At 42.9% G+C, this 24,494-nt stretch overlaps 1 protein-coding gene across 1 annotated transcript in view; it reads right to left on the reverse strand.

The window, feature by feature from the left end:
• Positions 1-14,410, reverse strand: part of MRAS (muscle RAS oncogene homolog) — a 236,584-nt gene extending 222,174 nt beyond the window's left edge. The window contains exon 1 of the mRNA XM_085645990.1: positions 13,361-14,410. The gene's annotated coding sequence lies outside the window, so the exon portion shown is untranslated. The remainder of the gene's footprint in view (positions 1-13,360) is intronic.
• Positions 14,411-24,494: the final 10,084 nt, after the last annotated feature.

Raw genomic sequence — 24,494 nt, forward strand, 5'->3', positions numbered from 1 at the left:
GGTTACAATGCTTGGACACAGACTCTGACATGTTATACACTGTGTCAGTCTCACACATCGGAAGGATTCACTCACTTGCACAACTGCACAAAATTGATATTTCTCGCAACGGATGTATTTCACTGATTTTGCTAATAAAGACACATAAAAACAGTTTCCAAGTGATCATGATTGAGGCGACCTGTCGCGAACCAAACTTCAGCAGATTTGACATCTCTCTAAAAATATACAACTGCGTCGGTTGCCTTTCATTCAAAATTTTGTCCATTAAACTCTGTGCTGTTCACAGCCCTGTCCCCAAGGTCCAGAAGGAAAATATTAGTAGATTTGCTCTTCTATGCACCCTTGTTCTAAAAACAGAGCTATCTTCAGAATCCCTAAATCTGTAAGACGAATGCTGATGGCAGGAATTTTATTGTACAGGCTTCTGCCTCTGAAATATGCTTCCCAAGGGGACTCGGATCTTCAATAGATAAGTAAATTATTTAATGTTGAGTCAGTGTTTAGTTTGTAAAGATGAAGTGCAGGGCTCCAAAGACTTTTTTAGAGTCCACCTCCTGCTTCTGCTGTTTGGATTCCACCTCATGTCTGTTTCTTTTACTACTCGTATGCTTCCTGTCTCTATCTCACTCTTTAGGGTTCTCTTTATTTCCTGTTAGCTCCCCTTTTCTGCCCTTTTCTCTGTTGCTCCAGTTCGAAGTCTTGTGATGAAAAATAAGTCTGGGTCTCCGTGGTATTCCATATTGCATAGTATTAGGTGTTGTCTCTTTAATTGCATTATTCCATGTTAGAACCATGTCTAGGTCATGGTTCGTAGGGTTCTGGGAAGGCAGTTATCGTTTAACCAGGATCTGTACTAGACGTTTCGCTGTCATCTCCTGTTCCTTGGTATTTCTGCTATACTGGATATATTACAATAAATCTATACTGGATTTATCCCAACGCCTGATTGGATTATTACAATAAATCTATACTGGATTTATCCCAACGCCTGATTGGAATTTGTATAGCGTGGAGCTTACTACAGTCTCCAAAATCAAGTACCAATGCCCGGATCACTGACATAATATCGACTACAAAAATATAGACTTACAAAAATATCGATGCCAAAATATAGAATGCCAAAATATCGAAGTCCTATCTCCAAACAGGAAATTACAAAAATATCGAATCCAAAATATCGTTGTAAGTAATATAGTTAGTCAAAATATCGAATTTTTTTAATGTTTTAAAAGTAATGTTAAATAAATGAAATAATACATATAATTAACTGACACATACTTAAAAATACTTAAATAACAGTAAACTTAATGAATAATTAAAGTAAGTAAAAAAAAAAATTAATACATATATCTTAACGTGATATTAATTAAAAATATTCAATATTTTCTGTGTAGGATAGCGGGCGCGTAAAATTTACTATTACCACTCCAGTAAGTGCAATAGTAGGGAAAGCGTTGGATAGCGGGAGGGTAAAAATTACTATTCCCACTCCAGAGAATGCAACAGTAGGGAAAGCGTTGGATAGCGGGAGGGTAACATTTACTATTCCCACTCCAGTGAGTGCAACAGTAGGGAAAGCGTTGGATAGCGTAGGGGTAAAAATTACTATTCCCACTCCAGAGAGTGCAACAGTAGGGAAAGCGTTGGATAGCGGGAGGGTAACATTTACTATTCCCACTCCAGTGAGTGCAACAGTAGGGAAAGCGTTGGATAGCGGGAGGGTAACATTTACTATTCCCACTCCAGTGAGTGCAACAGTAGGGAAAGCGTTGGATAGCGTAGGGGTAAAAATGACTATTCCCACTCCAGAGAGTGCAACAGTAGGGAAAGCGTTGGATAGCGGGAGGGTAAAAATTACTATTCCCACTCCAGAGAGTGCAATAATAGGGAAAACATTGGATAGCGTAGGGGTAAAAATTACTATTCCCACTCCAGAGACTGCAACAGTAGGGAAAGCGTTGGATAGCGGGAGGGTAACATTTACTATTCCCACTCCAGTGAGTGCAACAGTAGGGAAAGCGTTGGATAGCGTAGGGGTAAAAATTACTATTCACACTCCAGAGAGTGCAACAGTAGGGAAAACGTTGGATAGCGGGAGGGTAACATTTACTATTCCCACTCCAGTGAGTGCAACAGTAGGGAAAGCGTTGGATAGCGTAGGGGTAAAAATTACTATTCCCACTCCAGAGAGTGCAACAGTAGGGAAAGCGTTGGATAGCGGGAGGGTAAAAATTACTATTCCCACTCCAGTGAGTGCAACAGTAGGGAAAGCGTTGGATAGCGGGAGGGTAAAAATTACTATTCCCACTCCAGTGAGTGCAACAGTAGGGAAAGCGTTGGATAGCGGGAGGGTAAAAATTCCTATTCACACTCCAGAGAGTGCAATAATAGGGAAAGCATTGGATAGCGTAGGGGTAAAAATTACTATTCCCACTCAAGTAAGTGCAATAGTAGAGAAAATATTAAATGTAATTTTTATTTTTAAATTAATTAATTATTAATACAAAAACAAGTATTACCATTAATTACCAATCACACAAGAATTGATCATTTTTAAATACCAATACATTTTTGTTTAATTAATTAACAATTAATAATTAATTAACAAACAATTGTTTTTCAATAACAAACATTAATAAATGCAAATAATACCAATTAATAATTAATTTATAATATATTAATTAAGGATATACACAAATTATTTAAATAAATTTTTTTTTCCAATTATATTACTTCCCACCATATTCCCGTATAAACACAATACCCGCTACAAATATTAATTGAATACAATTAACATAATTATCAATTTACCTATTAATACTAATTAATTACCAATTAATACTAATTATTTACAAATTAATAATTAATCAACAAACAATTAATTTGCAATACCAATTAATAATTAACTAATAACAATTAAATTACTTCCCACCCTATTCCCCTATAAACCCACAACCCGCTACAGAAGTAAAATGCAAAATTAAATTAAAGATATATTAATTAACAATATACACAAATAAATTACATAATTATTTATTTACAATTATATTACTTGCCACCATATTCCCCTATAAACACACTGCCCGCTACAAATATTAAATGAATACAATTAACATAATTATCAATTAAACAATTAATACAAATTAATTACCAATTAATACTAATTATTTACCAATTAATAATTAATCAACAACCAATTAATTTGCAATACCAATTAATAATTAACTAATAACAATTAAATTACTTCCCACCCTATTCCCCTATAAACCCACAACCCGTTACAGAAATAAAACGCAAAATTAAATTAATAATAATTAATAATTCCTATAAATTATTATTTAATAATATATAATTAAATTACTTCCCACCCTATTCCCCTATAAACCCACAACCCGCTACAGAAGTAAAACGCAAAATTAAATTAAAAATAATTAATAATTCCTATAAATTATTATTTAATGTACTATAATTAAATTACTTCCCACCCTACTCCCCTATAAACCCACAACCCGCTACGGAATTAAATTACAAAAAAATAAAAAAACATAAAATTCAATAATTTAAAAATATTCTAACATACATTCCAATATTAATACATACTTTTAACACATATACTAACACTTAAAACACTATAAAAAAATCGATATTTTTAACAACTATATTATTGCAATCGATATTTCTTACCTGTTTTTCGATATTCTTCACCACTATATTTTTGCAAGTCGATATTCTGTCCATTCGATATTAAAAACTCGATATTCTTGCTACTCGATATTTTTTTTTCGATATTATGTCTATTTACCCCAATGCCCATCACATGCAACCATCAGTACATATATAGAGGAGTTTAGGGAATTTTGATCTTTAAATAACCTTGTTCAGTGCTTGGATGCCTTTGTATGTTTAGACCTTTATACGTAGTTTTGTTTGGGAGAGTAGTGGATTGAATGCACTGATCTAGTGTCTGGGATGATTTGTATAAGACATGCCTTTGAGTAATATTTTGACAACGATCATGACTTCAATCCAGTGCTTCCCAATCTTTATAGAACAGCAAACCCCTTTTTAGAATGACACATTATCCCGACCCGGCTAGCTTTAACAGGCAAGAGGTGTGGCGATTCTTTAATTTAATAGTAGAAATGCTGTGAATTATCAAAATACCATACTCCTTACAATTCTTTGTGTTCCTCTCTAACAGGAATTGTTTGCAAATGCCACGATCTTGACAATAACCTTCGATATGTCTTTATCGGACTGTGGCAAAGATATTGATATCCCCATAAAAGCGGCAGATGGTTAACTACACTGGAGCTTTTCAGAGTTGTGTTCTGGCCTATCACTAAAATCACATGGCTTGGTATTGACACCAGTGATTTTTGCAAATGTGAAAAAACGTTTCTGAAGCAAAGTATGAGGTAAGGTCTTGTATCCATGTTGGTATTAAAAAGAGGCCCATTGGTTCCTTTTGGTCTTTATAAATATATATCTATATAGGGCAGTTTTTTACAGTGCAAAATCTGCCCAAGGGTATTAGAGCACTATACATGAGCACCAGATTACTTAAAGTCGGATTCATTTTCTTTTAAGCCTGGGAGATTAAGTGATATTCCCAGAGCCAACGCCGGGCTATGAACCTGATTCCCCAGATCCAAAGTTGGCAGCTCTGGCCATTAGGCCATGTTCATATTTCTCAATGTATGCCTGAAAGTCATACACAAAAGGGATGAATATGTATGATGAGGTTTAGTGAGCACATTCTCTGGTGAAATGGCTTGGAAAGTAAAAAAAAAGCAGCAGCATAAAATACTGGAAGGTTCGCCCAGAGTTTTGCTTAGAAATACTTCCAAGGGTTTGTTTTAAAACTGGCCTTGAGACTATATTTAAGTATATTTGCACTGGTGGTGATGAAGTAATTTTCAGACTGGGGGAGCTGACATCAATATTACATCACTGAAGCCATAGGGATTGTGTACATTTCAAGCTTTACACATAAGTACAGGAGAGTGGTAAGTATGTACTACACAGCTGGTGGTGCATTTTGGAGCACACTATCACAACATCGTGTGGTAGCACACTGTCATTTACAAACAGCATATTTTCCATAGAAATGGCCACTAAATGTGTACAGGCATACAGTTTTACTGATAAAACCATACAGCACACAAATGATAATGTGTGAAAATCAGGTTTCGGTGAATATCAATCATTTGAGCCTCACCTAGTAAAAGTGTCTTGATTTGTGTTAATACCATTAAAGTATTTTTTTCATGCATTTTGGAATCACAATTAAAATGATTCATTTTTGCTATCCTAATGGCTGATATATTATGAAAGATGTGTACAGTTAATTTACAGATATTTAAATGTTATTGTGTTACAAAAAAATTACATCCCGCGGCCTTTCCTTTCCCACCCCATATACCTCAGCAAAATTGTAACATGGTTCAATTTGTCATAAGAAATAGCCTGACATTTGACCGCTGTCTTTGAAGCACAGCATATTTGACAACATAAATACAACATGTAAATGCATTTTTTTATTGCTCTTGCATGACCCACCAGTGGATCACGACCCACAGTTTGGGAAATGCTTATCTAATCAAATCTTCCATAAAAAAAATATATTGTACCTCCAAGGACTATTAAAGACATGAAACAAATGTAGGTATGGGGAAATATCAGTGCATGTGAGGGGTGTGAGGTCGATTCGGTAACTTTTCCCTCAAAGCATTTTACAGATCAAAAACAACTCTTTGGAAATGATTCCTTGAATGCAAAAGTTTGTGGTTATGTTTTTTGCACACTGACAAAAACTTCACACTGAAAATCAAAACGCAGACAGCGAAATAGATCCTGAGCAAGCCAAAGAGAAATGTTATAGACAACTAAAGTTTTGAGAAACTTTTGAGCTTCTTTAGCTCAGTAGTGAACTACCGCTACTTAAAGAGGTTGGCTCCAAGGGGCAACCAAGTGACCATAGGAAAGCATATATAGCCCGACACAGGGCAGTAGCTCAGTGCACCTAGCAGTGGCAGCAGGGCCGTTTCTAGGTGTTTTGCCGCCCTAGGCGAGAATTGAAAAATGCCGCCTCCTCCCTTTTACTACCGTCACTCTCTCCCCCTGTCATCCAGGCTAGAAGAATTAACGCATTAGATATTCCTAAACTCATGTTTTTTGCTGCCCTCCCCCTTTTGCCGCCTAGTCTTGCCTAATGGTAGAAACTGCCCCAAGTGGCAGGCTGGTTCATCTGCAGGAAGAAGCCAAGTGGGAAAAACACCATGGACCTACCAGAGAGGACATGTCCCAGGCTTTACTGTTCCACCCTGTGTAGGCAGGCTTTCGGCTCATCCAGCAGCTTGATATTGATCCACCTCGTAGAAATGAATTCCGTGCTACAATTTTGATTGGTTTGACCAATGTAAGGGTAGGACTCGGAGGGAGTGGCTGTCGTTAGCAATATGTAAGGAACTGTTTATTTAGAAAATCATCCCATAAAACATACATAGATAAATCATTTCATTTTATAAAATAATCCAACACTAAATACAGAATTAAAATATCAACTTCTATCGACAAAGTGCGGTCGTTCGCAATAAATTACAAGTGGACGGTAAAAAAATTTAAAACGTTCTGGGGCACACAGGGAAGGTGGCGCTCTACAAACCAGTGACCCAGTTCGGGTGTTGAAAAGTTCAGGTATGTTAAGGAGGAGACATAGAAATATTAGGAATAGAGATGCTGCACTGAACAATCAAATAGGGGGGAGTTATGGCAACAAAGTGTGTGAAACCCTGCATTATTATATAAATAGTGATGACTGTCTTAGTAACTGCACCAAATAAAGGCTGCAGTGCCCCAGTCCCCTCTATCCCGCACCAGCAAACAAGTACCTGTAGATATAGACAAAATACTGCTAATCAGAGTCAGACTGCATCCTCAGAGAGTCTGGAACTGGCAGAGGCAGCATGCCAATGGTTGTCTCCCTCGGCCAGTATTCCCAATAAAAGCAAATCAACTTCACCCATTTTGCTATAAAAAAATAAATGCAGAAACTGACCGAAACAACTCTGGTGACTGTGGAGTAACGTGTAAGTGGTCAGGTCACTTCAATATGGTACCCTCCTCCCCTGGCTCTTAAGTACAAAATAGGAACATTAGGATGTCAACTTGCCCATCGTTTGCCAGCATACATTGTGGTAACAATAAATTGTGGCAAAACTCTGAAATGACCTCAACCGCACCCTGGGAGCAGAACTTAAACACCTGGACTTCAGAAAACACCTGAAACCCGAACTGCCTAGAAAATCCTTCGAATAATAATTCAGGTGAACACGGAGTTTGGGCCCAAATCAGATTGACAAGTAGTAGTGCCAAATTTCTGCACGCCACCCTTTTACCCATAACTTTCTCGAGTTCACCGCTGGAGGAAGTTGAGCAGAACACCACAACATTGTGAGTTTTCCAGCTCCCGATGGAGAAAAATCTTCTCTATATATCGGTGTACCCTCATTGTAAGGTGAGGAACTCAGAAACTGGAAGTAACATTGTGTTGGCTAAACACCACACCCAGTGATAGCTGTACTTATTGACTACGGAATTGCCACCAAAAATAATAGCCCTCTCAAAATGAGGCCCTGTCGTTTAATTAACCCACCCAACACAACAAGGCATCCAACAGCCCAACGTTGCCCTAGTTAGTGATCTGATGTAGCTAGAAGGTAACATATCATATGACATCATTTTCGAAAACGCCAATTAAAATTGCAAGGGGGATGCTGCTAAGCTTAGGGGCCTGGAAACCGAGGGGTTTCTCGTGTAACGTACCCCAGGGAGAGGGTTTTACATAAAGGGTCTAGAAAGATTAATGCCTTTTCCCGAGCCTAAATGTAATGAGAGAAAAAACTGCGTACAGTTCGTGACCTGCTTACGAGTGCGCCCCCGGAGCCGATGCTTTCAAGGAGGCGGGAGACTCACTAACCAAATTGACAGTGAGACAATATTCTATTCCTGCCGTTTCTAAAGGGTGACCTCATCGGGGCCCCAGTGGGAATAGTCCTGAGACCATTACAACATCGGACAGAGCCCGTGGGGCGGGCAGCGCAAAGAGCGCTGAGTCAGTGTGTTACCGGAGACACGGCCTTCACAGCACCACGGTTCTGGCCACGGGGCGAGCAAGTAACAAGGCAGCGCATGCGCCGTGGACGGCAGTGATTCAGAGCTTCAATGGTGAAAATCATAGATGCAGGGGCCACGGTTCATCTTAGGAGCCCGCAGCTGGAGCTGCCGAATACTAACGAGGGTTGCTGAATACAATGGCCGCCTAATCTTGATTCCACCTCATGCCTCTCTCTATCTTCCCCACTTCCTATCTCTATTTTCACTCTGGCATGTTGTTTCATAGCTGCTTTCATCCTTTGTCACTCTTTTCCTATCTTTCCTCTACCTCCTTACTTGTCTCTGTGCCATCTTTCTCTCTCTAGCTCCGGGTCAAAGTCTAATGATTAAAAATAAATCCTGGCCCCCAAATTAGAGTGCTGGACACCGGTGTTCATTTTGGGATTTGGGGACTTATCATCAGACTTTGAGCCAAGAGTGAGAAGGGCAGCATACAGAGAAAGGAGTAAGAAAAATATGGAAGACAGAAACAAACGGTGAAAGGAGGAAAACGATAACCTGAAAGAGTGAGATGGAGACAGATGCAGGAGTAAAGGGGCTAAAAGTGGAATCAAGATTAGGCAGCCTTGATACCAGGGCATTCAACAGTACTGAAAAGGGTTGTTAAGAAATCCTTTGATTCCTGCACTGATTGTTTTTTTTCAATCTAAGCACTGCATGTTAAAAGGAAAGGAGCAGGCTTGTACAGAAACCATTGTATGATCCTAATTTTTGAGTTCTGACCTTGAGGTAGGATCACTGAAATGAGGGTATGTCAAAACATTCCTGGAGACAGGTGGCGTCTTGTATGTTAGGGCCTAAGTGAGAGAAACAGTTTCAGGGTATAATGTAGCAGAGAGGCATGTGTACTTTTCTAGCATTTTTATGGTACTTCATACTCCTATGAGGCAATAAGTAATCTGATGTATACCAGGTTCCCAGGGGCCCTTTTGCAGTGCATATTTGGAAATGTGTTGGCTGTAGAATGACTGACAGGAAAGGCAGTGAGTGAGATGCGTGAGGTTCAAAGATCTTCCTCAACCATGGTGTGGGGAATTATACTGCATATAAGCATGATATTTTGCTAAAAATGTCAGAAAAGTCACACTCGTCTATAGCCAGCATTTTGTAGTGGTCCTAGCATCATTCAGCAGATGACTCGGCCTTCACCTCCGTATTGGGATCGGGAGAGATTCAAGGGCGCCAATTGGGGGGTAAGCCACTGGTGGCAGCTAGCTTACCCTTTGGTGTGGCTAACACTGCCAGAGTGAAGTCGGCAGCAAACGCAAAGCAAGTCAGTGGGTCTGAAAGCCCTGTTTGCTTACTTCATATTCCAGTCTTTGATTGCTCAGTGTACCCCTTGGCAACAAATAGGGGGCTTTTGGGTGCTAAAGTGGAGATAAGCAGTCAACCGTGTGATGTCATTGAGTGTCAAAGGGTGTGTGATGTCATTTCCACTCTCCATGACATTTTAGTCAATTGATACCTTAGGGCCTGATCACAATGGCGGGAGGATCGCCACTGCCAGGCCGTCGTTGGGGGTCCCCCCGCCATTTGGAAGGGCCGTTCCGACTGCCACATTACGATGGCGGTCGGATCCGTGGTGGTCAAAAAGACCGACCGCCATGGTCCAGATGGTCGGAAACATTCCGACCAGCTGGCGGACCTCCTTCCATCCCCAGAATGGCGGCGTTGCCTGTCAGCCACCGCCATGAGGATTACAATATCCCTTTCCGCCTGTTTGTCAGCGGCGGTTAACCCGCCGTGAGCAGGCAGGCGGAAACGGATTTGGGGGCCCGTAGCGGGCACCCCTTCCCCCCTGGGCCTGGGTCATGGGCACTGGGGGAGACTGTACATATCCCTGTACCATGTGGCAGGCACCGCGTGGTGCCTGCCACGTAGTGCAGGGATATGCACACACCCTATTTTTGGTATTGCGGTGGAGGCTGCTGACCGCATCCCCGCCGCAATACAAAATATAGGCAATCTGACCGCAGGGGTGGCAGTCGCATCGTAATTCAGAATGTGGGGAGGCCACCTCGTGGGCAGCCAGTCCCCATTCCGAGACGATGACGGACGGACGGACTGTAGTCCGTCCGCCACCGTAATGAGGCCCTTAGTATTGATTCAAGAGTTTAAAGCAAAGACATAGCAATTTTAGAGGAACAATTCTCTTGCAGTAAAAAGTCGAGACTTCTATGGGATTATGGCCATGGAGTATTTTCACCTGTGGTACACTTTTCTTTCTGGTCCTTGGATACACATGTTAATAAAGCAGCCCTGAGCATGCACAGTGGTGTGTTTGTAGCAACTTGTACATGCCTGACGAAATACAATAAGGAATAATGCCACAAATAAGGGCTCCTTGACCCTCACCATTTTATGTTCTGGTAAATACGTGTAATTTCCACTGGACAAATCTCCGCCAGAAAAATGGTGAGACAATCAGAAGGAACATATCGTTCTCTAAACTGTACAGGCAACAATTACGGTACCTCTCGATCAGATGAGGTTGACAATGACATGAACCATGCCAGGTGGGGTCTGCACGTCATTCCCTTCACCTGGGCAGTTCGATGGTCAACTCCAGCAGCCTAATTCCCATGAATTTCCTGGGACTATCATGAGAGACAACATAGGCGGAGGTGAGCCTTAAAAGGATAAGCTAGGTCCCTAGAGGCAACGCATGGGGAGATATGGCCTACGACATAGGCCAGCGGCTTCCACGAAGTTGAAGGATTTTGTATTAAGTTGAGAATGTTTTGTTATTCATTGTTAAGGTATCATATTGCACCTGTGCATTCTATAGCTCTTCACGCAATGGTGTTTTAACTTATCTGAAGCATCGCTGTGCATATAAGGTCAATACCTCTTTGTTTCGAGTGTAGGTTCTAGCATGTTTCGTTTTCTACTTTTTGTTTGCCTTATCTTTTGTTTTGTGTGGGTGAATGACGAATGTTAAGTTGGGATGGGCTGAGACATTCCATTTTGTAAATGCAGGGAGGGGATATGATTAAATGACCCTGTTATGTATGGCTCTAATGGTATGAACAATGACGTGTACGAGGGAGGCAAGAAAAAGGACCAGGGTCCAAACCTCGAGGTCCATAAGTAAAAGTAATAGTGTTGGCTGTGTTATTCCAAAGTGCATAGTGGGCCTATGCTCCGCAACATGACAGTAAGGACCCCAGGAGACTTCCCTATCTAACAGATTGTCAAAGGCCTTGGGCTGGCCCCTGAAGGCTAAGGGCCCCCTGCACGACAACAGCTGCATGTGCCTGTTTTACTCCCCCGATACCCTTAGAAACTGCACTGGTGTGTTTCACACAACACTCCCAGTAATAACGAGTACAGCGAGAGGCAAACTATGGAGTCACTCAATTTAAAAGACACTGAAAAAAACAAGAACAAGCAATGCTCCGCAGTATTCACAGGAGAGGTGTGCCTATAAAAGAGTCCAATGTAGGATGGTATTTCAGGTACAGAAGCCACAAGGTGTGTTGTAAAGGAGCTGTGTAATGCAACATGATGGACATGAGTCTCCTCCCTCAATCCCTTCGAGGTACACACCCACTTAACTGTAACCTTCTAAGTGCAAGTCTAGGGAGGGTGGCATCCCTCGCGAGTACCTCCCATTCTCTATAAAATGATCACCAAAAGTTAGAATTAAGACAGGAAAGCACATTCTAGGCAATAAGTTTTATGTTGGTTTATATAAAACAAACACAAACTGGGTGTGAGCCCACAAATACACACGTGGGCTAGGTGTTCTCTTCATGAAATACACACGCACACAGTGCGCACTCCGAGAAACCGCAGAAACACTATTGCCCTGATTACAAGTCTAGTGGTCCTAGGACCACCGGACTTGCGGGAGTGTGGCAGTGGCGGTCCAGCCTCCACAGCACCAGCGGTCCGACCACCCTATTAGGACTTTGGCAGTCAGACCGCCGCAATTGCACCGCCGCAACCGCCAGGGAACCACCGCCAGGGTCTGAGGGCTGCGGTATGCTTGGTGGTGTCCTGAGGCACCACCACGCGTATTACAACTTTCCTCATCGTCAGCAGTGTCATTAAGCTCGTCCTCCAGGTAACTGCTGGGGATGAGAAAAGTAAGGTGGCCCTGCAGGGCCTCCTCTTGCCCCTATGCACGAGGTGCATGCAGGGGGTCACGTGTGCCCCCTGTAGATTTGCATGATATGGTGCATTCCTTCCTGTGCATGAACATCCACTGGCGGTCCCGCAGCAGTGCTGTTTAAGGCTCACAAAGAGCCTTTAAATACCCCCGCGTTGGGACCACCACGCCGCCCAACCGCCCGAAGACAAAATAGCTTGTAATCTGGCGGGCAGTCTGCGGTGAGTTTCGGCGGTTTGGCATGCCGCCCGCTTCAGGACCACCAAAACCTGTAATCAAGCCCTGTGTGCTCTCATGGGTGCCTAAGTACACACATCAAATGCGCTCCATTAAACACAGAAACAGCCACACACTGAAAGCTCGCAGCCCGAAACACACCCGCTGGGTGTGTTCGCGCTAAAACACACCTGGAGTAGCGAAATACATTGGGCAAGCGCAGGCTATAGAAACGCCAGCACTGGGTGCACTCTGTGAAATACGCCCACACAGGCACTGACTGTGCCCTCTGAACACAGAAACACATGCGAACACACACTGGGTGTAGTCTGCAGACCTATTCACTCGCAGTGTGTGTGTGTGCTTCCCTGAAACCCAGACACACACACAGCGTGTGAAATACCCCCACGTTTGATATGCACACTGCCTGAAACGTTCGTCTGAGATCCACACACAATGGTTCTGCTCTCTATGAGAACATTAGATTCGATAGGAAATACACAAAAAGAATAAAGACACCACAGCGAACCAACAAACATGTTCCTCGTGAACAAACACATACACACAAAAGCCACGCTTACTCTGAAATATACACAAATTGTACACTCTTTACGAGAAACACGTCTGTGCTATCCATGTGACAAGCGGAAAGGCACTGAACGTGCAATGCAACCACAATTGACACTCCACCCGCCCTCTTGACGAGTACACCATCCCAATGAATTCACAGCCTTATGAGCAGGGGTTAACACAGTCATGACACACACCTCATGCTGGCGACCTGCCCTACCCATGCCATCTCATTATCACCCAGTAATGTACAACCACTGTAGGATGCATGACACTCACCGGACACAGGTGGCAGCTCCTAGCAGTGACCCCGCATGGTCGGTGAGGTGGTGGGTGCCGCTGCTTACGTGTAGCGCTGTATGGAACCCTTTTAGGCAGCTACGGGATACAGTGATTCCAGTTCAGTCCCAGTCAAATAGTCCAGCTTCCCGTCAGCGACAGAACCAGGAACCAGGCCTTGTTCCGAAGTGATGCCTGTTATCTGCTTCTTCGGGTCCCTGCACCGAGAGACGCTGGCCCTGGTCCCTCGCTACCCCCTTAGCTGAGATGCCCTGTGCTGCCCGAGGGATGCGGTCGCCCCCCAGCACTGTTATTTACCGCTCTGGACACTCCCGGACCATAGGACTTGCACGGTCCTCGGTGATTCTCCGCCGTCCTCTCGGCTCCACCGATACTCCGCGACCCTCGCTGTCCACTGTCCTACGGGCAGCAGCCTCCCGGTCCTCACTGTCCCCTGCACTTAATCTCAGATACTTCTATTCCCGACACCCCTCGTCCTCCCCTCCTCTGCTGAGATTCACTCTTCTTCACCTCGCGGCTTCCTGTTCCGAGAGATTCCGTGTCCCACGACGATGTAGTGACGGTCGCCGACGCCCGGCGTCACTGAAGTTGTGCACTGTCCCTTCGCTCCCCGAGGCAAGATGCGCTCCTCTGACCCTCCCTGTGCCCCGCACTAGAGATGTCTGCCCCGTTCCGGCTCCTAACCTTTCCCCGGACACCCAGTTCTCCCAAAACACACAGCCCCTCTGATCGCCCCAGTTTCCTGCACTGAGAAACCCAGAGCAGCCTTTACTTCTGTGAGTGAGTGCACACCCAATACAATCGGCTGCCTGCACTGACATGCACTGTGTGCGCTGCGCTCTACTCTAAAGATTCTTTATATTGCAACAGCTGATGCTAAAAATAGCATAGCTCCAGAGCAGGGGGAGCCTGGCCTAAGCCTCTCTATGTTAACCCCTTTATCCACGCAAACACATTTACTGAATGTACGTAAAACGCAATAATCTTTTCCAAACCCTCTCCGATCCTTGTTCAAAATCAAAATGTATCGGGGATCTCCCGTTAGAACGTCCTAAAAGTAGGTGCTGTCGAATGGACTCTTCCACGGCGTTTCCTCCAATGAGATGTGTTTAAGGTGGGCTGGGAGTAATATATTTTAAGGAGGCTTCAGAAGACATCTGGTGTCATACTTTATTGAACAGATGTGTTGTTAGTACACATGTGCAAGTCTGCAAGAAGAGGACGATTTTTTTTCGGCCATTCAGTGGTGTTTTCTTGGCGCACTGAAAGGTTTCCTCACGCGCGTTGACCAATAGAAAATATGTATCCAGCATGCTGTAAGATATTTACTTTCTGCATTGCTAGTCATATTTTTTGCAGGGGTTGCTCTGCATACATCAAGTAAGTATGGGAACTGTCAGGGCACACGTCCTAAAAAAACAGTAGTGGGGGGACTAACCAAGATAGGCAGTATGCAAGTGACATCATGGCGCATGACATTACAGCGTGACATCACAGCTCTGCATCACATGAAGTGGCATCACAACCCATGACCTCACAGGAAGTGACATCACATGGAGTGACATCAGACCTTAAAACCTCACAAATATTTTTCACTAATGGTCCATCACCCACAATATTGTAAACAATATGTCCAGTTATTGGAAGTCTGCCATATATTCATCAATGGTTGTACTGGGAGCATATCTGAGAATATGATACACAACATAAATCACTGCATCTGTCAACAGTATCTCAATTCTAAAATCCTTTATTCATTTTTTTCATTTAAAAAACACCATTGTGTAGTGATTATAGTCAGTCAGTCAGTCAAAAAAACTTGATTTTGGCCATTAAGACCATAAAAGCACAAGCATAAATACAATACATTTAATTCGATCAAATTTTCCTAAAAAGACTCTCATTGTTCTAAATACGAGTTACTCGAAAAGTGCCTGTACATTACAGTATTATTTCATAAAATTACAGTTAAAAATAGAAGTTCAAGATGGATAAAAGGGGTACATGATGTGAACTTGCACATTTAAAACTTTAAAAAAGTACTAATTTAAAAAACACTAAACCAATAATGAAGTAAAATAAACTGATCAAGCAAGACCTATGGGCTCAACTTTAGGATAGCTGGATGTGCACACCACATGGAGAATAGAAAACATGAGATTGAATACATAATCTGCATGTGGGTGTCATATTTCAAAATCCTAAAAACCTGAGTGCAGTGCTTAGTTCCCAGGTTTCTGCATAGCTGCAATACCCATCGGTGTCTCGCCTTCTTATACCCTTGACAAAAAAATATTACATGATATTCCATCTTCGCTGCATTGCTACATGCCGGACATCCCACATTGGGTGCACCCACCCATTTGTTTGTAAAAGCACGCAACGGAAGTACCCCATGCCTAAACTGCAGGTATAGCTCTGTACTGATTTTTTATCTCTGAAAACATTTCAGTCAATGAGCCAGTCACAGAGCTCCCTTGAATCCGGGTGATATAGTAGCCAACGCGTTTTGTCCTGCACAGACTTCTTCAGGGCTCCAATTTGTATACCAAAATCTTTTGTTGCAAATTAGAAAATAAGTTCTGGTATTTTTTTGGGATCAAATCCGTCTGTATAATATCAACATTTGAGTTTGTGTGCTCAACTTGCAAGAAAAGTCTCTGACATATTCGTGGATCAAGCCTCACAAATATGTTTGCAGGTCTATCATGAGTACATTTGAGTGCATTACGAGGTTTAACAAATAAGAGTTTGCGTTGGGGTTGTGCCAAAAAAGTGACGCATTCCCCTGCACCAAAAATGGGCCTTAACTTATACATTTATGTTGAAAAAACTCTACCACAAAGAAATTGACAACAAGGAGAAATGTGGCAGTAAATATATTCTGTTTAACTGGTTGCAAAGACTGCATTTTTAAATACCTTATGGGGTTAAGACACCTGCTGCAGAGATCTTTGTGTGGCCAGTAAATCCAAAGGAACAATAGGTAAGGCAGTTTTGGAGGATAACACGTTTGCTGGAGAGATCTGTGTTTTTTCTTGTCCCAGATTTGAATCAAAGTAGCATTGTGGGTTAATGTGTCACCTGCAAAGCACATCATCATCTAACATGCAGATGACAGGTTTTTATTTTATGTAGCTAGGTAAGTGGATTACTGTTTTTAACACAGAGATCATTTTGTTTCTTGCAATTCATAAATTTATACGATTTATTGTCAATGTATAATGTGCATGTGTGATATAAAGCGCTCTGACACACTGCATTAGGATGATTAGTCCCTACAAAAATAAAATAATGGTATTTAATATGCTATTTGTGTAAATACTGCGACAGACAGGAAACAACCATCGCATCACATGCATTACAATGCATGCGATTACTATGCGGTCGTTACAACGACCGCGTTGTTACATTGCAGTACCATTACAACGCAAGTCGTTAAAATGACTTGCTCTAGGGGGCGCTCTAAACTAAGGAATAGTATAATTTACTATTCCAATACCTTGAGTACTGTTGCACACACTGGAGTTGGAAAAATAAATTATACTATTCCTAATTCCAGCGCTCCCCATAGAGCAAGTCGTTGTAACGACTTGCATTGTAATGGTACTGCGATGTAACAACGCGGTCGTTGTAATGACCGCGTTGTAATCGCATGCGCCAGCTATATTCGGACAGACGAGACATTTGACAAGTGCATGCCTAGCTCTTATATACAGGGATTAAACAAAGTGAAAAGCATGTCTCTCTTAAGTATTTGTGAAGAGGTAAAACTGTGTGCCTTTGTTTCCCTTCCCTTGCTTGTAGGTGTGACGCTCAGAATGCTCCCAAATAGAATAGTAGACCAAAGGGAGGCCTGATGGCCCTTAAATTCGTCCTTTGTTATGTGCCCAGCTGGAGTCTGAAATATGATAGCCCCCTCACCGCCTGCAGATTGCTGCTGTGAAAGAAAGCAGGCACGGTGCCAGCGTGCTGCTGAATGTGTCCTGGTGGCTCAAAATTAGACCGGGACAAGTTCAGAATATTTCAGTGAGGCCCACTTCTTGCAGCGTGGACGGCGTCCACCCAGTGAAAATAGTGGGTGGACACCGTGTCCCCACGTGTACCCCCGTCCCGTGCCCTGAGAACTGTGATCAAGTGGGCAGCGGGATCATGAGTGTGGTGGCAGCGCACAGATGTGGCTAGAAATAACCAAACATTACGTAAACATTTTGTTGGCCTTATACTCCTATGAAACATAAGCCACACAACTTGCATGCAAAAAATGCAAGTTAAACGAATCTCAGGGAAATGCACTGTTGCAGGAGAAAAGTTCATTTGTTTAATGTGACCACTGCAGATATCTGTGAATGTGCCCGCGCGTGTGTCTGTCGGTCTCTGGCTAGCGTACTGGGAGATAGACTAGTGGAGTTTAATATATTGTTAAAATGTCCCAATCTTTGACAGTAAATACAACAACGTCCCTAAAACAAGAACTCCTGTAAGATATAAAGGGAGTGAAAACGGTGCACAAGAACCAACATTCTAAAAAAACTAGAAAAGTTTACTGTGATTTATTATAAACAAAATCTTCAAAGATGGTATGAAAATAATTTTTTTTCCAATGAATCTCTCTTATGACTAAATTGTCAAGTATTATATGAAGTATTATATGAAATTTACTAGTTGCAGATTCCATGACATATCCATCAACGCAGAGTAGTGAAAGTCATATTTACCCAAACACACCTTACATTGTGTTAAGAGTAATCCTTAAAAAGTTCATGGATGCCGCGTTTTGGTGGTGTTGGTCTAAACTCGCGATCTTCTTCGGAACAGACTCATGAATATGTGAGGGCAAAACCCCATTGATCTTTATGAATTGTTCATCAACTGAACAAGGCTTTATACCTCACGGTCAATAAAATATATTCCAATACTTGAACAAAACTCCCGAATCAATAAAATTCAATTTCGAGTCTCCTAATACGTGCATTTTAGGTGGACATTCCAGACATATCCATATTGATTCTCATCAAGTCGCCAGCCTCCATGAATACAGTTGCCAACACACTTCCTGGTATACTGATGGGGATGGGACCAGAGTGCATAATGCTGAGGGCTCTTTATGATCCTCACGTGCAGTCACTTGGCCACAGTAAATAAAAAAAAAGTGACAGAATGCACAGTGAATATTTAAGGCATTATTAAAAAAATGTATTAGACTCAATATAATATAGACCGCTGCAAAATGTGCAAAAGGACTCGTGTGTAAATAAAACAACTGCTCTCAAAAAGCCAACATAGGAGCCAGACGACTTCAACAGCCACTGCCACATATTTGGGCTCCCTCTTTTGGCCAAAATCATGGAAAGCTGAGTCAAAATTCAACTAAAACAATTTGTTAATGACAATAATCTACTGGATGAGCTCCCCTCTGGGTTCAGCAAACACCGAAGTATGGAGACAGCCGTCCTGCAAAGAATGGATGTTACTTCAGCATCACAGACAATAAAGACTTCTGTCACTCATCCTACCCAACGTCTCAGCCGCATTTGATACTGTAAAACATGAAATCCTTGTGGAGAGCCTCAAAGACCATATTGGCTTTGATGGGAATGTTTTGAATGGACTTAAATTTTACATTAGAAATTGCTCTCAAGTAATTAAAGTGGAACACATGCTGTCTAGCCCCATTGCTAACGTCTATGGGGTCACGCCATGTTCCATTCTTACCCGCCCTTGTTCAGTGTTTTCTCTGAACCTTTGAGTGATCTTATTAGGGAATATGAACTATCCTTTCCATCTCTGCTTGAAAATATCATCCCCTGCTGACATCTCCAGACCAGCTTCATCTCTGGGCAAAAACACAATTCTGGATGACATTTCTCCATCTTAAGTTTAACCTCCAAAAGACAGTTTCTTCTTATCGCATCAAGGTTATCATCTACCCCAATCCAAGAAGGATTATGTTCTACTAATATTTTAACGACAACAATTGGTCCTATTGGAAAGGATACAAAACAACAAACACTGTATCCAATACTGTATTTAAATCAACAAAAATGGATTCATCTAGGAGTTATAGGAAACATTAAACACAGTAGCCGGGAACATGCCACTATGATCAGCCTGTCAGGAAAAGACTCTCACCCGGATGATTAATATTTGCCATATTGATCACCCGGGTTGAAACATCGACACAATTATATAAGTCTGGATTGGTTCTTATTATCCTAATGACGGATGTGCTTCGACCTATCCTTGCATGGATATACCTTGAATATTTGAGAGACTTTTCTTGACAGGCTGATCACAGTGGCACCTTCCCTGCTACTGTTTTTAATGTTTCCTGTAGCTTCTAGATTCATTATTCTTTCTTCCTTCACAGCACTTCACACTTGAACACTCCTAGGAGCACTTTTCTATTGCAATTTATGGAGCAACCAGAAAGTAATTATTGTGTGTATGTATTTTTTTTAATAAGAACAATATAAATAATTGAATTGATTTACATAGTCCATTGTCATTGGATTACATTTCTCTCTCTGTCTCTCATGAATCAATTTATTTTGATGTAAATACTGTATTGGATAGCGTGTTTGTTGTTGTTTAGGTCTCGCCTGACCCAGCGCATGCGCTGGTATGGCAAGACTTTTTGTGAGGGCTCAAAAAAGTGCTACCATGGCCAGCCTAGAGCTACAGTGCAAGGGCGCGGGTGCGCGCGCCGCACTTGATCGCAATCACTTTCACTTTCGCTGCCGCACGGCCACTTTGATGTTTGATCGCAATCACTTTCACTTTCGCGGCCGCACTGCCGCTTTGATGTTCTCCGTGAGCCAATGCTTGTTTTTTTCTGTTTATTACTTCTATGTAGTAATGGTGGCACCCGTGCTTTAGCTTAAACATCTTAGGCTAAAGTTGGGTGCTGAGATTGCTTCAAAAGTAAAGAAATAGACAATTCTTTACTTTTGAAGCAATATCGGCACCCGAATTTAGCTTAAGATGTTTAAGCTAAAGCACGGGTGCCACCATTACTACAGAGCAGTAATAAACAGAAACAAGCACTGGCATAGCCAATAGGTCTCGCTTTTGGGACCTTATAAGTATTTAGTTATGCAACTGTTGCATGGCTAAACACTTATAAGGTCCCAAAAGCGAGACCTATTGGCTATGCCAATGCTTGTTATCCTTGCCAATAGGACCAATTGCTAGTTGTCTCAAATTGTACCCAAGTCCCTTGGCCTCTTGGGTTACCCCATTAGTCTGTAATGGGTATTAATATTGTAGGCTGATTTCTTGCAGACTCCAAAAAATACAAAATCCCAGGGTTTCACTTTCAACAGTAGTCTACACTTTCTCAACCATAGCCATTCTGCAGCAAGAAACACAAATTATCAACTGAAACCTATCCGGAGGATCAAAAACTTTCTATCCATCAAAACATAAAGAAGTTAATCAAGCACTCGTTCTATTCATACTGGATTGCAGAAATGCCACCCTGTCTGGTCTCCATCAAACTCGACTGGCGCAGGTGAAAGCCTCACTGCATGCTGCTGCTCACCTGGCTTTGGAGCTGATTGATTTGACCACATCGGTCCCATTTAGACTTCCCTAAGTTTCCCAAATACTTATCATATGGAGATCTCGTTTTTAAAGGAGCTTGGTAAATACACACAATGATTCACACCAGCCAGCCGCAATATCTTGCTAAGAAATTGAAACTCTGCTGTGGCTCATAGGAACATTAGAGCATTAACTTCATATTATTTGGAATCCCAGCTTTTTTGAAAAAACATACCTTACATTTTTTTTTTCTGAATGTACTTCTATAATTTGTAATTCAATCCACCTGAAAAGTTCAGGACTCTTACCTCTCTACCTGGCCTTCAAAATACAACTCATATTTTCGTCCTTGACAAATTCCTCCTGACCCCGTCTCAGTTTAGATCTGCTGGTGGAACTGAAGCCAAATGAACACCTGTGATTATGACTGTACATTTTAGCCTATTGATCTATCTTTGTGATGTTGTGTGTGTCTGAGGTATCTCTCTGGTTGTGTGCCTGGGTGCTACAACTCGATGATCATCCCTATTGAGACAGTGATTGGCAGGATGAACATCACACAAGACTTCCTTGATGCCTAAATGTGAACTACTTGAGTATAGCTCAATGAATGACCCTTGCTGATTTTTGTCTTTCCTGTTGAGACTGGATGCAAGCATGGTGGAGCATTGCAGAGCTGAGGGTTTGTTGAGACCGGACACAAACGCGGGCCAGCATTGCAGAGCTGGGCATCTGTTGATACCAGATGCAAGCATGGAGCAGCATTGCATGGCTGAGGGTCTGTTGAGACCGTATGCAAGCAGAGTGCAGCATTGCATAGCTGAGGGTCTATTGAGACTAGAAGCAAGCATGAAGCAGCATTGCATGGCTGAGGGTCTGTTGAGACCGTATGCAAGCAGAGTGCAGCATTGCAGAGCTGGGAATCTGTTGATACCAGATGCAAGCATGGAGCAGCATTGCATAGCTGAGGGTCTGTTGAGACCGTATGCAAGCAGAGTGCAGCATTGCATAGCTGAGGGTCTATTGAGACTAGAAGCAAGCATGAAGCAGCATTGCATAGCTGAGGGTCTGTTGAGATTGGACGCAAGCACAGTGCAGCATTGCAGAGCTGAGGGTCTATTTAGACCGGATGCAAGCATGATGTAGCATTGCAGAACCTGAGGGTCTATTAAAACTGGGTGCCAGCACGGTGCAGCATTGCATAGCTGAGGGTATGTTGGGACTGGACACAAGCGCGGTGCAGCATTGTAGAGCTGGGGGTCTATTGAGACCGGAAGCCCCTGTTGTAGGCCTGTCATCACTCCCTTTCGTTATTTTGCACAGTTTGCCTTCCTTTGACCATCACATTATACTCTGGATAAGTTGTGCAATATTATGTAAAGCACTCTAAAGCTCTAGGTCCTGGTATGTGCTATACAAAAGCCTATAAATAAATAAACGAATAAAAGATATCCCCTTCCGTTTTCATTTTGTGTTTCTGGCGTGATAGATGTCAGGTGCGAGTGCACCAAGTGCAGCCGAAGAATGTCCGATTTAGACCGAAGAACTTGAATCTGAGCAGTGCTGATATGGGGAAAAAAGAATACTCCTGTCGGGTTAACCAGCGAGAGAGGAGGGGGACTCCATCTCCCAGCAGAGACCGCGGCAGGATAGCCGCCCATGTCGCCTGTAGTCTGTGCCCAGAGGCACTCTAATAATCAAGACAGGCTTCCCGCAGCGTGGGTTAACCAGCAAGACAGGAGGGTGGAGCCTCCATTGTAGAGAGCCATCCGGGCTCTTCACTACATTGTTGTGAGTGCACACACTCCTGGGGGCGGGCTCGTCCCAAGGGGTTAAATAAACGACTGGAGACCGCTCGGGGTCTTTCCCGGCACACCAGTACCAGTGTGTGTGTGTGTGTCTCCGTTATTGCAGTCTAGGCCCTGCGGTGCCACATCAATCTCCCAGTAGAGACCGCAGCACGATAGCCAGCCACGATGCTTGGAGTCTGCCCCCGAAGGCACTTCATTAATTAACGTGGGCTTCCCACAGCATGGGACAGGCCCGGGCGCTGACAGGGTGAAGACCGGGCCAAGAGCGGGGCCGTCTGCGCCCTTCCGCAGCCTGACAAGGCTGGCTGGGCCACCTTTCTTCCATCTGTATTCCTTGATTATGGGTGAGTGACCAATCCTTTCTAATACACTTTGACCACGTTTTCATTCAGTGTATAGCGTTATACTGGTGGGGCATTGTCAAAGATAAGGCTGGGGTGAATCCTTTGGGCTTGTGGACCACGTGGATCTCCAGAGATCGCACAGTCTAATAACATCTGGTTTAGCACAATTATGGGGAAGAAACTCTGTCAGGGGAGACCTGCACCAACACCCATCCTTCCCAAAACAACTTCCATTGATAAGATGCAGCAAATAAAAGAACAATAGGGGTTGTGGCTACAGAGATAGAACTCACTGAGAGACGGCTGTCATTTACTACTACAGATTCTCTTTGTGGTATGTCTGCTCCGCATATCTCTTCACCTAGTCCTGACAGGCCCCTGGAGTAGGAGGACCCAATGAACCACAAACCCATTTCAGGCTCGCAACAGAAACATATTAGTCCCCACATAGAGAGAAGGCCCTCTAAGGGAGCTGTTAAAAGGAAGCCTGCCCAATGACGTGCACTGATGTCTAACAATAGTGCAGATGGATCTAGGGAGGCCACATTATCTCCTAGAAATTCAAATAGCATGCCTGAAGTTGTGCATCCCCCTTGGCTGGAGGATTTTACAAGGACTATTCTGGTGAAGATTGAAATCATAATTTGTGAAGAACTGAGTCCCCTCTCGATGTAACTTTACTCACTGATACAGTCTTACAGGGAGGCTAATCTCACATCACGTGTTGGGAAAACTGGTCGATTGGATGCAGGATGCCAGACTGTTCAAATCCCAATCATCGAACCTATGGGGCTTTGCTACCCCAGCACAGGGGAAGAGTCTAACAGTAATTCAGTTAACAAGGCGACAATGCGACCAAAGGGCATGGAATCGAGGCTATCTGCTGATAGTTTTCCCAGCAAAGCACTTGGGGAGCCCAAGCAGGTCTCCATGGCTGTTGCAGCAAAGCTACCTGTTATTAATTTACCTACAGAATCATGCCTTTACATTGTGGTATTAACTGGAGTCCTGGAACTGTATTGTAACCAGACAGAATCCCATGAGGACCTCAAAAACAAATGTCTACATTGGCTCTCGAGGCACAGATGTTTTCCCCTCACCAGAGCCGGGGACATTATTTTAACCCGGAGGGTTTGATGGATTGGGAAAGGCTGCAAAGACAAAACTGGGGGCTTCATTGTTATTAATTTCAGGGATCCAAAATTGCTATTGGATTTGCTTATAACTGATCTATCTATGCAGTCACAGAATTTATCAATGTCTATTCTCCCATTGGGCTATTTTTATAGGCCTTCTCTAGTTGGGCTACATCACTTGACTCTATGCTCCTTGTCCTCTATCCCCAGTTACGTCCTCCATCCCCGTCAAATAGCTGACCCCTGTCGATATGCTGTCTCTGTATAGAATAGATTG

Source organism: Triturus cristatus, chromosome 3_1 (genome assembly GCF_964204655.1).
Source record: "Triturus cristatus chromosome 3_1, aTriCri1.1, whole genome shotgun sequence".
Lineage (NCBI taxonomy): Eukaryota > Metazoa > Chordata > Amphibia > Caudata > Salamandridae > Triturus > Triturus cristatus.